At 33.1% G+C, this 17404-nt stretch overlaps 1 long non-coding RNA gene across 1 annotated transcript in view; it reads left to right on the top strand.

The window, feature by feature from the left end:
• LOC109028011 (uncharacterized) overlaps positions 1 to 17152 on the top strand; it is a 49951-nt gene extending 32799 nt beyond the window's left edge. Inside the window, exons 3-4 of the long non-coding RNA XR_002007063.3 lie at positions 16426 to 16539; positions 17013 to 17152. This is a non-coding gene — a long non-coding RNA (uncharacterized lncRNA). The remainder of the gene's footprint in view (positions 1 to 16425; positions 16540 to 17012) is intronic.
• The last annotated feature ends 252 nt before the right edge of the window (positions 17153 to 17404 follow it).

Here is a 17404-nt window from a genome sequence, read left to right as displayed (position 1 = left end):
TCTTTTCATAATACATATTATTCTATTGTTTGCAAGCTAAAGTGTGGCTTTATTTGTACATGTGAAAGATAATAAATACTACTTTTAAAATATGCAAAATGTTTGGTCTTGCATGTGAAATAAATTAAGGATCATATGCTCCGTGTTAATGCCAAGCATGTTCTCCATATGAATGCCAGTTTCAAGAAAATAGTATTTCTTAGAAAAGCAACTGTTTTATCAGCATATTACCCAAAATAATGATGAATTATCCAGAGAGTTAAAAAGAAATTTTTGTATGAGTTCAATTCATTTTTGTCTTCACATCAGTTTGTTACAATTACGTGTCTTTTTTTCTTTTTGTTTCATATAAGAATATGAAGACTATACCTTTTATTTTCGATACAAACCATTTACTTTCAGATATGAAGATATTTTGTTACTAGGCTATTGTAACTGAGCTCAGTTATTTTTATTTTTTAATGTACAAAACATAAAACACCTTTTAAAAGTTACAATAGCTATATTCATTCATACCCAGAATATTTTAAAGATCTGTTTTATTAAATTGGTAAACAGATAATAAAATGTTAAAGAACAGAAAAGGGAGCAACAGGGGCTTAAGAACTGATAATATAAGTATAGGAACAAGTACCAGCATCAAGAAAGTGTGGTGTTGGTGAAGGAATAAATAGATCAATGGAAGAGAAATGGAGTACCCTAAAATAGACTCCTATAAATATAGGCAACTGACCTTTGATAAAGGAGCAAAGGCAATAATACAATAGAGAAAAAAATAGTCTTTTCAATTAAATGTGCTTGAACAACTGAACATCCACATGCAAGAAATGAATCTAGATGCAGACCTTACAACCTTCACAAAAATTACCTTAAAATATATCATGGACATAAATGAAAGAAAAAAAACTATACAACTTCTAGAAAATAACATAGGAAAAAATCCAGATGATCTTGGGTTTGACAGTAAATTTAAAAATACAACACCACAGCCATGATCCATGAAAGAAAGACCAATAAGCTGGACTTTATTAAAATGAAAAACCTGTGTTCTGCAAAAGACACTGTCAGTGAAATGAAAAGAAGAAAAGCCACAGGCTGGGAGAAAATATTTACAAAGTCTTACCAGATAAAGAATTATTATCCAAAATATATAAAAAACCTTAATTCTCAACAATAAAACGCAAACAACCCAATAAAAATGCTGGCCAAAGACCTCAACAAAGATGACACACAGATGACAAATAGATATATGAAAAACTGTTCCACATCATATGTTATTGAGAAAATGCAAATTAAAACAACTGGATACACTACCTACCTATTAGAATAACCAAAATCCAGAGCTGAATGCGGGCAAGTATGTGAAGCAATAGTAACTCTCATTCATTGGTGGTGGGAATGCAAAATGGTACAGTTACTTTGAAGACAGTTTGGCAGTTTTGTAGAGAACTAAATATATCCTTATGATAGGATCCAGCAATTATGCTCCTTATTATTTCCCCAAATGAGTTACAGTCTAGAGTCCCCACAAAAACCTGCACATGAAGGCTTATAGAATCTTTATTCACAATTGCCAACACTTGGAAGTAGCCAAGATATACTTCAGTAAGTGAATAAATAAACTGTGGTACATCCAGACAGTGAAATATTATTCAGCACTAAAAAGAAATGAGTCTTTAAGCCATAAAAAAAAAAAATGAAGGAAAAGTAAATGGGTATTACTAAGCAAAAAAAAAGCCCAACTACATACTGTATGATTCCAACCATATGACATCTGAAAAACTATGGAAAAAGTAAAAATATCAGTGCTTGCTAGGGATTAGAGAGGAGGGAGGGATGAGTAGGTGGAGCACAGAGAATTTTTAGGGCAGTGTAACTACTCTGTATGTTACTATAATATTAGATATATGTCATTATAACTATTTCCAAACAAATAGAAAGTAAAAATTCTAGGTGACAATGATGTGTCAGCAGAGGTTCATCAATTGGGACAAATGTGTCACTCTGGTGAAGGATGTTGACAATGTATGTGTGGGGAAAGAGGGTATATAAGATATCTCTGTATCTTATGCTCAATTTTGCTGTAAACCTGAAAGTGCTCTAAAAATAGTCTTAAAATGTGAAGGAACAATGAAGGGGACAAAAGGAATTTAAGAATTTACAAGTACCATCATATCTTGTCAAACAAAAATACAACCTTTATCAGTACTACCTTGAATTTTTAAAGCACAAATTAAAGAATATATTTCATGGAGAAATACATAGAGCAAATAAACAATATGTGCATAGCTACACATATGATAAATATGTCATCAAACGCATTTCTCATAACAATGACTGTGAATGCACTTGTTTCACTTATTAGAAGAAAACGATGTTTAAGAGTGTTGCAAGTCAGACCCCAAGTTTTAGCTTTTTACAAGGAGCAATTCTAAAATGAAGGTTTTGAAAAGACCAAAAAGAAATTAGCAGAAGTATACCAAGCAAGTGGGATCAAAATGAGAACAGAAGTATCAATCTTGTTATCAAAATAGGATACAAGCGTCAATGCAGTAACCATGATAAGAAAGGACAAACTTAATTGCTAAGAGCTATAATCCATAATGAATATGTAAATTTATTACTACTTATGGATCAAAAAACACAGCAACCAACTCTATAAAGCTGGTAATAGGAGATCCAAGGAGATATTGATATAAACATACTAGTAAAATCACTCTTTAATACATCACTCTCAGTACAAGACAAATGAAGTGGACAAAAAAAATAATTGAGGAGATAAAAGATCTAATCAATATAATAAATGTGGTAGATACTATGAAAATAAATCAAACTTCAAACATTTTTAGTAAAACAAACACCTTCTTCTCAAAGTTCAAAAAATACACAGAAAAATGAATCATATGTAAGTCACAAAGAAAAAATCAGTAATTTCCATAAAGCAGGAAGATTACAAGCAACACTCACTGATTACAGAGCAATAAAACTAGAATTTACAAACAAAAGAATAAAACAAAAAGATTCTTCCCCTGGGAAATTAAACAAACAAAACAAACATAAAACCTTTCATTAAATAACTGCTTGGTAAAAGGAGGAAAATAAACTAAAATTAAAGAACATTTAAGAAATAAGGACAGAAGGCTGGGTGTGGTGGCTCATGCCTGTAATCCCAGCACTTTGGGGGGCCTAGGCAGGTGGATCAAGAGGTCAGGAGATCGCGACCATCCTGGCTAACATGGTGAAATGCTGTCTCTACTAAAAAAATACAAAAAAAAAAAAAAAATAGCAGGGAGTGGTGGTGGGCACCTGTAGTCCAAGCTACTCAGGAGGCTGAGGCAGGAGAATGGCATGAACCCTGGAGGCAGAGCTTGCAGTGAGCCGAGATCATGCCATTGCACTCCAGCCTGGACAACAGAGCAAGACCCCGTCTCAAAAAAAAAAAAAAAGAAAAGAGAAGAAATAATGACAAAAGCATTGTATATCAGAATCAATGAAATTCAATTAAAACAGTTCTCAGAGGATGATTAATTATATAGCATTAAATAGTTTTATCAATACAGAAAAAAATATCAATTAAATTTCTAGTTAATAAACTAGAAAGTAAATAATAAACAAAACGTATAATAAAGGAAATAAAAGTATATCGAAGAAAAGTTTTTTTGACATTTTTGATAAAAAAATTACAGAGACAATCGATCTAATGAATAAATCAAAATCATGGTATTTAAGAAAGTTAAAATACATAAAACTGTAAGATAAGTTAATCATAAGAAAAGGGGAGGAAACATGGTGATACAAAATAAGAAATGACAAATGAATAATCATTGAAACAGAAGAAATGGTTAGTAAATCACAAGAGAAGACTTTGTAGATTTCTATTAAATGAATTTGAAAACCTCAGTAAAATGGGAAGTTTCCTAAGAAAAGCAAAACTGACCCTATCAGAATTGAAAGGAAAGATAAGCAAGAACCTCATGAGATTACTTACCTACAAGGAGTGGGTGGGAAAGAAGTGGAAAGAAGAATGGAATGGAAGGTCAGTGTGTCAGGGATAGTAAAAGGTCTGAGGATCTCTCAGTATATATATTTTATACATAGTAAGACAGGAGAATAGAGTCTAGAGGCAGGAAAATTATGACCAATTTATGCTGAGTCAAGGAAAATCACTAAGGTCTGGGGCCAGGGAATCTAAGGCCAATTTGTGTTGACTTCCTTAAAGAGAAACCACCAAGGTCTGTGGGCAGGAAACATAAGGCTAATTAACACAAACTTCCTAAAGCTAAACCCAAAGGGAAAAACCCCACGCCCCATGCTGAGTAACAAAAGATCAAAGGCTACTCTCCCTACAATCTCCTCCTTCCACCAGATGGAAGGGGAAAGTGCCCTGGATTGGCCTGGGGGCCAAGCACGGGCCATCCGTTCATCTGCATAGAATGCCAATTCATCCACTTCAGCCTTTAATTAGCCACAGACCAAATCCTTCATCCGGATAAGGGATAACCAATAGGGACCTCAAGAAGAAGTTCCTAAAACCCAGAAAACTTTGTAACATGTAACCTGGCAGTTGAGTTGCTTGCTTGCACCCACTTCCACCCTATGGAGTCCTTTCTTGCTTTGATAAATTTCTGCTTTCACTGCTTCATCCCTGTTTTGTTACATTGTTACTTTGTGCATTTTGTCCAATTCTTTGTTCAAAATGCCAACGATCTGGAAAACTTACACTCAGGGTCCTCCTTGCAGTAACAATATGACCCTTAGAACCGTAGTACTATTTTATTTACTCTTAATATACCCCCAAAATTAACAAACCAAATTAAACCATAAAAGTGAGCATACCTGGCAATCACTTTTAGTTTCTAAAAACTAATCTTCAATAAAAGGAACATGGGATCCTTGGAGAATTAGGTGATTCCAGGGAAAATACAAGTTAACCTGGAATATCTTTTGGCATCAGAAAGTAATAAACTGTTCAAAAAATGAATAAATAAAATGAGGGCTTTAAAAAAGAACCAAAGTGGTCAACTTGGAGGAGCCCCTAGTAGTCAAAGCTGTATTAATTTGAGCAACAATATTAAGGATAACATTAAGTTATAACCTCATGTATAAAATCAACGTGAATGAGACCATGCTGATATAAATTTATAAATGAAGGCAAATGAACAGTTTTTTCTAACAAGAGGTTTTTATATGTGTAAAAGGAAAGAGGGAAATAAAGAATCACCGTTATGCAAATCCCCCTAATAATTACTGAAGACAAGATTTGCCAGTGAATGTTAAAATCAGTGTACAAGGGTTATAGGAGAAACAATATGTCCATATTCTCAAATATATTTCCCAAAATATTTATTAAACACAGGGGTCAAATTAATAACCTTACACTTGATAAATCCAGCAGATACCAAGTTAGCAGAATGATCAAGAAAATATCCCCAGTACTAAAACATTGGCATCATGAGCCCCATGCTATGATATACTAGTAAGGGCACCATATCAATTCTGTGGTGTTCTTTCTGAAAATGATAACCTCATTTCAATCACGGAAATATATCAGACAAATCAAAGTTGAAGGTCATTCTAAAAATAACTAATTAGTGCTCTTCCAAAGTGTCAGATCATAAAAGACAAGGAAATACTGAAAAGACTGAAGGTCTGAAAGAGATTAAGGATAAATCATAATGAAATGCAATGTAAAATCCTCAGTAGGATTCTTGAAAAAAAAATAACATTAGTAGAAAAAAAGATGAAATTTAAATGACGTTTCCATTTTAGTTACTAATATTGTACCAATATTAATTTCTTCTTCCTGATAATTACATATAATCATATAAGTTGCTAACATTAGGTGAAGCTGGTGAGGAATATATGAATACTCCATGTAATATTTACACAACTTTTCTGCAAGCCTAAAATTAGTTCAAAATTAAATGTTTCAGAAAATGAGCTTATTGTTTCCATCTGCACATTAACATTACTAAATTAGGGTGTTATATCAGGGATCTACATGATTTTATTCTTTCCCCACATTTGTTTCTATATTTAATGTTGATTATAGATCTAACTCTAGTGATTTATTCATGACAATTCATTACTTTCGACACCTCTTTTCTGCATAGAATAATTATCTCATTTATAAAATAATCTATTTTAGGTTTATACATACCAAAATTATACATTAAAATGTCACTTCTTTAATATAACAAACTAATAAAACATCAGTGATATATTCAAACTAGGTGAAAGGAAAACTTCAGAACACATTTTTGTAAAATATTTAATTATCAAATAACCAATTAAGCTAACAATTTCAATTGTGGCTTTCTAACCTAAGTTTAATTAGTTTTGACTTGGAGCTGTGGAAATCTGAGAACTACACATGAACTAATTTTGCAGAAGATGTCAATGAAAATACTCAGTTAAAAAGTTTAAATTATGACCATTTAATTATGACCATTTAAATCAGCTTTTCTGTCTCAATTAAAAATGTATGCTCATTGCATCTTGTAAGAATTATATGTATTTGCGCCATTATTTTTCAGATTGTAGGGTTTAAATAAATTCACTTTCTACAGTTGTATTTAAAATACATGCTATCCGCTAAACACTAACACTGATGAATATATTTGGTAATGTAGTAAACAAGGACAAACCATTATTATATTGTATTAATATTTAAGCAATTTCATGGACAATGACATGTTATAATGAGAAAAGCATATAGTTAAGTCTTATATCTTAATAAATATAAACTATCAGCTATATTTAAAATGCCTTTTTATGTATACAAAATAAAATAACACCATAATAGGTATTCTAAAACAATGATATTTTAATTTATGTTACATAAACCCTTGGATTTATTATAGAATTTGTGGGTATATATCTATTTTCCTTACAATAGTTTTTTGAAACTTAATACTATAGCCTGTGCATTGAACTTCACCAAGAAATTAAAAGCAGTAAATATTAAAACCTATTTTAGAATTTCTAAAATGAGTTCATTTCTACCACATCAAAGTTTAAGTTTTTTGAATTCAAATTTACATTAGAAATTCAAAAGCTCCTTATATGCATTAAAGATTATTTAATGCATTTTAATCACCACAGGATTCATCAGAATCAATAGGTTAGCTATTGATTCTAATAATGAGGCTCACTATTTATTGCGAGGTTTAAATACTGTGATAGAAAAAACAATTTCCTTAAAATTTTAGATAATTAATCAGATGAATCAGACTACTAGCTAGGGAGAATTCTGTGTTCTTGAATTTTCTTTGGTAAAACAATGTCTTTAACATTTTAAATCTATGCTCCACAAAAAAAAAAGTTCAACAGTATGTTTTAATATACTTATTGTATCACTTAATATCGAATTTATGAGAGTTGTCATTGAAATTTGATATTCTTCAATAAGGTATAAAGTATTTAGATTTTAACAATTTATGGTGATTTCTATAGCCTGCTATGTTGTGATTTCTGCCACATTTTCTTTTGCTGCTTATGTGAAACTCATAATTAACAAAATAATCTCAGGATTTGTTTGTATGCTTTTGTCAAATTGCTTTTCGTTTAACTCTTTTTTAGGACAATTTCCTAAATTGAACACTCTTTCATGGAAAAAAGTAAATTGGAACCTGCACTTGTGAGGCTTGGAAACTACCACCTAAGATGTTTAAAAGGAAAACTGTTGTTTGCCTCAAAATGTTTATCCTTGGGAAGGAATCAATATTGTGCTGACTTTCTCCCCATACCTAAGTTGGCTTTGCTCCAATAATATTATTTCCCTCTTTACAAAGTAAAAGTCCAAACAAAAAAACTGTTACTTAAATAAGTTCCTCTCTAATTTATTTGTTCCCCAATGTCACCAGCTCAAAGACATTTACAACAAACTCCATATTGCAAATTGCAAATCTTTCCACATTGCTAGCACTCATGGTCACTTTATAAATTATGTATTTCTTCTTTCATTGTTTCGTGTGCTTATATATATGTGCATGTGTATATATATATACACACACACACACACACAACATACCTGTTCAAACATTTATTGTTTACTATTAGTATTGTTTGGCTCTATGTCCCCACTCAAATCTCATCTCGAATTGTAATCCCCACACATCAAGGGAGGGACCTGGTGGGAGGTGACTGTATCATGGGGGGTGGATTCCCCCATGCTGTTCTTATGATGGTGAGATAGTTCTCACAAGATCCGGTGGTTTAAAAGTGTTTGGCAGTTCCCTCCTCACTCTCTCTCTCGTCGCCTTATGAAGAAGGTCCTTGCCTCCCCTTTACCTTCCACCATGATTGTAAGTTTCCTGAGGCTTCCCCAGCCATGTGGAACTGTCAGCCAATTAAAACTTTTTTCTTCATAAACCACCCAGTCTCAGGAAGTTCTTTATAGCACTGTGAAAACACACTAATACAACCATTCACCAATGTAGTTTTGCTGGCATAATTTGTACTCTCTCTGCCCCCACTCCCAGAAAAATCGTAATACTCCTTCAGTGTTCTAATAATCTTAGACAATGGGCTATATCTGTTCTCCAGCTTGGGTTTCAGCTCACTATTTACTGCTTTGGTCTCATGTCATATTGTCAAATGGACATTAGTGGTGGGGCTCTTTAATACAATTCGAAATGCAGCCACAACATTCAGATAACTTTGGGATTGCTGAAAGAGAAGACCACACACCTACATCTACGATTATTTTTTTTTTCATATATTTAGTCAGAGACACAGTATTTAATGGGACTATCATTAATAGAGTTACCATCATTGGTGTACATACAACAAATCTTAGTAATATTTTTTTTTCTCATCTCTTGTATCCCTAATGCAGTGAACATCAGTTGGTAATACTTTTTAAGCTGATAGAGTCTTGTCAGTTTTTTAAAAAATAAATCACTTTTAGCTACGCCAATGCCCTTTTATCCAGCGAGTCATGAAGCCACTGTGGGGATTTTTCCAGTGACTAAACATGCCTATCCAAATTACAGATTCAGGTACTGGAGTGAAAAACACAGTATAGACCTCTGGACCCACTGGGCCCACTGTGAGTTTGACCTCAGTCTCCATCTATCACCAGAGCACTTTATGTTCCCTCTCTGGTGGACCACAGTGCAATTTTGGGTCCCCACAAATTAGTGTTCATTCAAAGTCAGGGCCTCGTAATCTCCAAAAGTTCTGCTCATTTTATTTTCCCCTATGCAGTCACTCCTGTAAATGGCCACAGCCCTTTCAGGAAGGCTAGATGGAAGATTTATTGTGTGTACATATGGCAGTGGTCCATTATTGCAGAACAGGTAGTAAAGAGTAAATTTGTAGCTGAGAGGCAATAAATTGATAACTGGCACAAAGTGTGAAGAGAATATAGAGCATTTCAAATGAAGGACTTAGACCATTATAATAAAATGTGGCAAAATTTATATCAAAGACAATTTAGTCTCTAAGGAGAATAAATGTCAAATAAGAGGAATGCTTTCTTGAGGAGCAGATATTTGATGCCATATTGTAAAACATTAGAATATATTCACCCCTATTCAATAGTCTTATAAGGTTAATAATATCAAGGGATGTGTCCTAGGAATATTATCCATCCTACCAGGGTTGAAAGTATACTTGACACATAATAAGTTTGTACTGAATCCACTTCTCTTTTCGATGAGCTTAGAATGTATAAATATTTCTAATGACGAAACAGTTTGAAGGCACCTGTTCTGTAGGGGAATAAAAGTTTCAGCTGTGTACATTTCTTATAAAAATAGTATTATTGTACTATAAGCACTTTAATATCTGCTTTTCACCTCTCATTTAATCATGTCTGTTAACAACCTTCTATTACCATCAGATGCCAAATATTTATCAGTTGTCCCCAAACAGATAAACCTTAGGAAATATATTGTTGTAGCCGACATTAATACTTTGTTAATGATAATTCAAATATTAATGAATCTAAAGTAAGTTGGAGTCTTCTTTATTGATGGAGTGTAGTTGAGAATAAAGGAAGAATGAGAAAAAAACAGTTTCATTATTTCTATATTCAAATATTCTGCAAATGATATATATCTATGAGGTGAATGATAAAACGTGATTTTATACCACTATGAAGGTGAAACTATCAAAAATATTTTCATTTCTTTATTTGATTGTAACTAAGCTATTTATTAGTTATTATAAGGAAAACAGGAATATCTGCATTAATCGATTTGATGTATTTGTCCTTTATTTAGAAAAAACAAATAAATTGAGCAATTGTAAATCTCTCTGACCCAGTGTTTAATTAATCAAATCTATTACATTTAGTAAGAAGAGATAATCCAAATGCTAAGCTTTGTATTTAATCAGAGTTTGTTGATAAATTGAACATTTTATAGACAGAACACATATAAGAACTGCTCTAGATTATGTAGGCAATTTTCATAATAAAAAAAGCAAATCAGTAAGCATATGTTACTAACAGAGAGAAAACACAGAATTAAGCACATGTACAATACATGTGTGTGCTTAATAACTGAACTAGTGAAAAAAGTGACAAATTTTCTCTATGCTAACCATTAAGTACTGAAGAATTTTTAATTAATTTATTACAGACTATACAAAAAGCCCCTGTATATTGTGGGTTATCTACATGCTCCATAGTCAAATTGAGTAAGATGCAACAAGTAGGTGACTCTAATTTTCAACAGGGTTTTCAGAAGAAAAAAAAAAAGTATTTTAAGGCTATGCTACAAAGCATGCTCTTATGCATATATCATGGCCAATTGGATGTGGCCGGGTATTTCAGTTCTATTAAAATTATGCACATGCACAACTGTTGTCATATAGATAAAAGCAGCTCTGAAATAATGGTGTTTGACAATGAACCTTATTTAGAGAAGCCATACAACCAGATAATTAACACAACATGATAAGAGAATTGTGGTACTTTTTCCAAACCAGCTAAACTTATTTATGATGATAGAATCCAAATAAAATAGGTTTGGAAAGTAAGCATTTAGGGAGTAAATTGTTTCCTAGCTTATTTTGTTAAAATAGTCAAACTGGCATGGAATTCCTGGAGATTTAGAATATACTCTACCAAAAATGCCCCACCACCTTTGCGTACATCATCTAATGCTGACTCTTCCTATTTTTGCTGTTTTGCTTTTCTCTGTCACTGTATACAACGGAGACCACACTTAGCAGAATCTATTAATTAACCAGGTTAGCTTTGAAATAAAATGAGAAGCTGTCTGTCATGTGAATCTAGCATGTCACTGCACAGAAACGACTCTCTTCCATCTATAGAAAAGAAATATTCCATTTTCCTATACAGCTTTCTCTAGCAAAATATTTTGCTGACCAAACTTTGTTTCACTGTTTAAATGGTATTTCTATAAAATCTGTTTAGCAATGCATTATTCAAGAAGTTAAGGTCTTTACTGGCAATATAGCAGGGAGACTAATGATGTTAGGATGGTAATTAATCTTCTTGGAAAAACGTAAGGTTTTATGCATTTTTGTTACATCTAAAAAAGATTTTATATTCCCCCAAGCATAATTGTGCCACCGATGTTTCTGAAACAAAATCAAGATAGGTAGAGGTAAAGAGTTAGCAAGTTTTTGGGTGGTTTTGGAAAAGGCAACATTCAAGTAGAGAAACAAGGATGTAAGTTCTCACTTTGGGCTGCAGTTTCAGGCTTGAGGGTGGCGGTTTGTTAGGGATCTGCCCTTTTCTGCCTAGAATTTCTCTGCTTCCTCTCCCTATCAATAGCCTAGGAAATACCATTCTGGACATAGGCCCTGGCAAAGATTTCATGAAGAAAACACAAAAAGCAATTGCAACAAAAACAAAAATTGACAAATAGGGCCTAATTAAACTAAAAAGCTTCTGCACAGTAAAAGAAACTATCAACACAGTAAACAGATAACCTACCAAATGGGAGAATATATTTGCAACTATGTATCCAACAAAGGTCTAATATCCAGAATCTATAAGGAACATAAATAAATTTACCTGAAAAAGCAAACAATCTCATTAAAAAGTGAGCAAAGACATAAACAGACACTTCTCAAAAGAAGACATAAACATGCCCAGCAAGCTTAATGAAAAATGCTTAACATCACTAATTATTAGAGAAATAAAAATCAAAACCACAATGAGATACCATCTCACACCAGTCAGAGTGGCTATTACTAAGAAGTCAAAAAGTAATATGGTGATGAGTCTATGGAGAAAACTGAATGCTTATACACTGTTGGTGGGAATGTAAAACAGTTCAGTCTCTGTGGAAAACAGGTTGGAGATTTCTCAAGGAACTTAAAACAGAACTACCATTTGACCCAGCAATTCCATTACTGGGCATATACTCAATGGAAATAAAACATTTTACCAAAAAGATACATGCCTTCCTATGTTCATTGCAGTACTATTCACAATAGCAAAGACATGGAATCAACTTAGGAGCCCATCACTGGTGGACTGGAGAAGGAAAATCTGGTACACATACACCATGTAATACTATGTAGACATACAAAAAAAAATGAGATTATGTCCTTTGCACCAACATGGAGCTGTAGGCCATTATCTGAAGCGAATTAATGCAGGAAAAGAAGACCAAATACTGCATGTTCTCACTTATAAGTGGGAGATAAACATTGAGTACACATGGACACAAAGAAGGGAACAAAAGACACTGAGGTTTAATTCAGGGTGTAGGCTGGGAGGAGAGTAAAGATAAAAAACCACCTATCAGATACTATGCTTAGTACCTGTGTCATAAGCATAGTGTCTGTAACCTACTGGGTACACCAAAGCCCCGTGACATGCAATTTACCTATATAACAAACCAGCACTTGTACCCTTGAATCTAAAATAAAAGTTAAAAAAGTAAAATTTAAAAAGAGAAGGCTATAAAAACTAGGAAAACAATTTAGGAAATGCAAAATCTGACTTACAGCCATTCCAGAAAGAATGAAAAAAATGATCAAGAAAGTAACAGAAATGTTTTCTAGATCTAATATTTATGAATCTCCAAATTGAAAATACAATCTAATTACTTTGCACAACAAATTTTAAAAACCTAATGCCAAAGCACATAATTATCTGATTTTTAAATGTTTCAGATAATAAGATTCTAACAGCTCACAGAAACAAAACAAGTCCTATTACAAGAACTGAAAAATCAAATTGAGTTCTCAACAAAAAACAAATAGAGTCACTGGGATCTGGAAGACAATTGTGATAGTAGCTTCATTTGTTACTTAACTGGATCATGCTATGCCTAGATACCTGGTTAAATATGATTTCTGCATGTGTCTATGAGGATGTTTCTGGAAGAGATTATCATTTGAATCACTAGACAGAGTAAAGAGAATTGCTCTCCCAAATGTGGGTAGGTCTCATCCAATCAGTTCAGGGTGTGAATACAACAGAAAGGTGGAGGAAGATTGTATTCACTGATCTCACACGTTCCGTGCTCCTGGTTCTCAGGCATTCAGAGTCAGAATAGAATCTATGTTATTAGCTTTCCAGCTTCCCAGGCCTTCTAACTACACCAATGGCTTTCCTGGTTCTCCAGTTTGAAGATGGCAGATTGTGGAACTTCTTGTTTTCCATAACCTCATGAACGAATCCTTCATATGAGCCAATATCTCATGAGTCAACACCAGACACACAGACGCAGACACACACACACACACACACACACACACACACACATTCTATTTGATTGTTTCTTTGGAGAATCCTCACTAATACAAAGATGAATTGTTTTTATCATTCTGAGTAGAAATGCTTTTTTTCAAATATGACTTATATTGCTGGCCACATAATCAAATGTGATAATATAATAAATGTTGTCATGTATAATGTCACACTTACCATCCGTACAGCTTCACAAAATTCTGAAATAATGTGTTCTTCCAAATATGTGTAACTAAACAAGAGAGAGAAAGAGAAGAAGGGAGATCACACACACACAAAAATCCCTAGAATACTGACAAATCCCTAGAATACTGACAAATATAGAATATTGACAAATACTGTCCTGCTGTTCTTGAAGAGCAGGACAGCAAGTTCTAGAGAGCAAAGCATTTGAAACGGAGCAAGACATTAGAGGGCTTAAGAAAGGGGTATGAAATAAAATTATGTTTCTGCTTTAAAGCTTGTAGGATATTAAATCACAATATCTTATAGAGTTGGAAATGAATTAGCAAAGATAACACAAAAATAAAATAAACAAAAGGAAAATATAAAGACTAACTCCAGTAAAAATAAAAGTTATTCAAGGAGGAGAATGTAACTATAGAACTGCTGGAATTTAATATCATTATAATAATCAAAATACTGAATATGAATTTAACCAGAACCGAAGATGTAATTTTATGTGGAGGATGGATGAAGAAAAATGTGTGTTTGAAAGTGAGATAAAAATTTTTATCTCCTATTAAAAAAATCACTTAAATGTTTACAAGTAAAGAATAAGGATATGTAAGAATTCTTTTTGTTTTATCAACATACAGAGATAAATTTCAACACACACACACATACACACAAACACACACACACACACACACAAATAAATGCACACTTCTAAGTTATTTTCTTCTCTGAAAAGGAAAGTGTTGAGGAAGAGATGAGAGAGAAACTTTAGTCATTGTTGTTACTGACGTCGTATTGCCTTCTGCATTTTAAAAGAGGTCACATTTCATAATGTGACAAAAATTTAAATTAAAATTAATGAAAATTAAAGAATGATTTAATGTTTTCAAAAATACTAAAATCAGTAACTTAAATACATTTAATATTTAATCTGTCTGCTATCTGGAAATTACAGCAGTAAGTTTAACTTTTTTCATTAATTTGTGAGATACCCTCAACTCTCGATTTTTCATCAATTATCTTCAGCAAATTATTATCCCAGTTTGACATACCTTAGGTACTATCCTGCTTAAGGCCTCTTCTCTCCAATACTAGTTGGTAAATTCCCATGGAATGTAAATTGATTTTAATATTAGTATTACAAAAAATGTAATTAGGAAGTTGACCCTAGAGCACTATCATGAAACTTTTGCATAAAAACCCATAAATTTATGGGCGTCTTCTACACCATAATGAAGATTTTTAAAAAGATGTATTTTTACTTATTTCATCTCTAATGGCATTATATTTAATGATTTATTGGGTTTTTAATGACATTATTAATATTACATGATACTCGTCTCTGGTAAAGACCCCAAATAATTTGTATTAAAATGCTTAAAAATATTGCAGTGGAAGCAAAATTAAACACAATGAACAAATACAAGTCATAAAATATAATTTAAAATGCAATGAATTATTTACCTTTGAACACATCTGTAGGAAAATAATATACAGTCCCAAAATCTTTTTTTAAAAAGTCATGAAATAACTGGTAAATATAAATAATGAGAAAAAAGTTTCTACCGTCAAATTCACAGAACACAGAAATTATTACAGTCATGCTATAATGTTGATGTGAGTACCTTAGAAGCACTCACAACTATAACAAACCATATTTTATTCAACAAAAACATAAGTTACCAATAAAATTACCCGATGGATATTAAGTTGATCAATACATACTTGAAAAAAATTATTTTCTTCCTTCTTCCTTTCCTTTCTTTGACAAACAAAAGGATTAGTATTTAATAAGCATTCAGCTTGATGTTTAGGAATACACAGATGAATGGGCATGCTTCCTACACCCACCTGACTCACACCATATTTTAGGAACCACTCAAGAAAATAATTGTTTTATATAAAAATTGTATAGGTGCCACAAAAGAGGACCATAATCTCTGTGAGATTAGAAAACTTTGTATTGTTTCTGGCTGTATCTAGTATCTAAAACAGGCATTGCAAATATTTTCATAAAGTGTCAGACAGTAAATATCTTAGGCTTGCTGGCCTAAGCCTGGCCAGCAACAGTCTCTGTGGCACATAGTCTCTGGCCTTACAGTGTTGCTGGCAACTGTGAATGCATCAATACACAGAAACAAACTCACCCACTGTGTTGTGGCCAGTAGTTGATGGATCTTTGATCTTGAAAAATGCCCAGCTCATTTTGGTGCTGGTGATAAGCATGTGAGTGATACACATATTTATTCAGTGCCATACCATACTGGTACAACTTCTTACTATCTTTTATATGCACATATATGTGTGACATTGAATTACACATAAAGACAACTGTCAAATAAAGACAAATTCAGACTTAGATAAGAAGAGACTTTCTTCAAAAAGAATATTGCAATAGGCAGAATATTCTTATCTCATAAATCTGCAATCATGTGAAAATAAAAAAAGAAAAAGGTTCTTTTTGTAAGGAGAGATAATGCTTAGCAGAAACTTTTAAGGAGAAGTTGAGTAACCAAAAGGGAGCATAATCCTGGTTTCACAGAAAATTTGTCTTCTATCATTAGCAAGCACACAAGATAAGCTGACAAGAGGAGCAAGCTAAAGTTCAAGGGCCTGTGTGAAAGAGAGATGCCTGACTAATGTTTTGTCAAGATAAAGCAGAGGGTTGGTGACAGACAGTATTATGTTAGCACTTCTGGATTCTGGAACTCCACACTCATCTGAATTTCATATCACACTGTTAGCTACTCCCTCTGCATCTTTTTTTTTTTTTTTTTCCTGAGAGAGGATCTCACTCTGTTACCAAGGCTGGCATGCAGTGGCATGATCACAGCTCACTGCAGCCTTGAACTCCTAGGCTCATGAGATCCTCCTGCTTCAGCCTCCCAAGTAGCTGGGTCTATAGGTGCATGCCACCACATCCAGCTAATTAAAAAAAATTTTTGTAGAGACAGGGGCTTCATTATGTCACCCAAGTTGGTCTTGAACTCCCAAACTCAAGCAATCCTCCTGCCTTGGCCTCCCAAAGTGCTGGAATTACAGGCATGAGCCATGGTGCCCAGCTCGATCTCTTTGCTGATTCACATTATCTTAGTGACTCAACATCAGAGGAAATCTCTGAATCACAAAATGTATTCTTCTCTAATTTTAGATAGAGGCCAGGACACTTACGTAAGAAGGTCTACCTTTCCTGTTTTAAAGTCATGGTTGCATCTACTTTCATAAGAACTTATTGTGTAATGTTTCTGTCAGTAACCTGGGAATAAAGAGTGGAGTTTCTCCTGCACTACAGATCATGTGTGAGCTGCTCTTTAATAAACATTTATCTGTGAATTTGACTTTGGTCAGGAACTTGTTTTTACAGTAATATACCACTTGGTTGCTGAAATTGTACAGGGAGGAATATGTAACACATACCTGCCTGTAACCACAGGAGCTGAACACAGTTTACCAGAAACAACTTATTTCATCATAGCTTTAGAATTTCCTAACTTTAAACATTTTATTCTTATATAAATGTACAATTTAGTTCTAGAAAACTAA

This window comes from Gorilla gorilla, chromosome 7 (genome assembly GCF_029281585.2).
Source record: "Gorilla gorilla gorilla isolate KB3781 chromosome 7, NHGRI_mGorGor1-v2.1_pri, whole genome shotgun sequence".
In the NCBI taxonomy this organism is placed as follows: Eukaryota; Metazoa; Chordata; class Mammalia; order Primates; family Hominidae; genus Gorilla; species Gorilla gorilla.
The sequence above is the reverse complement of the archived record's forward strand: the minus strand, read 5'-3'. Positions and strand labels throughout refer to the sequence as shown.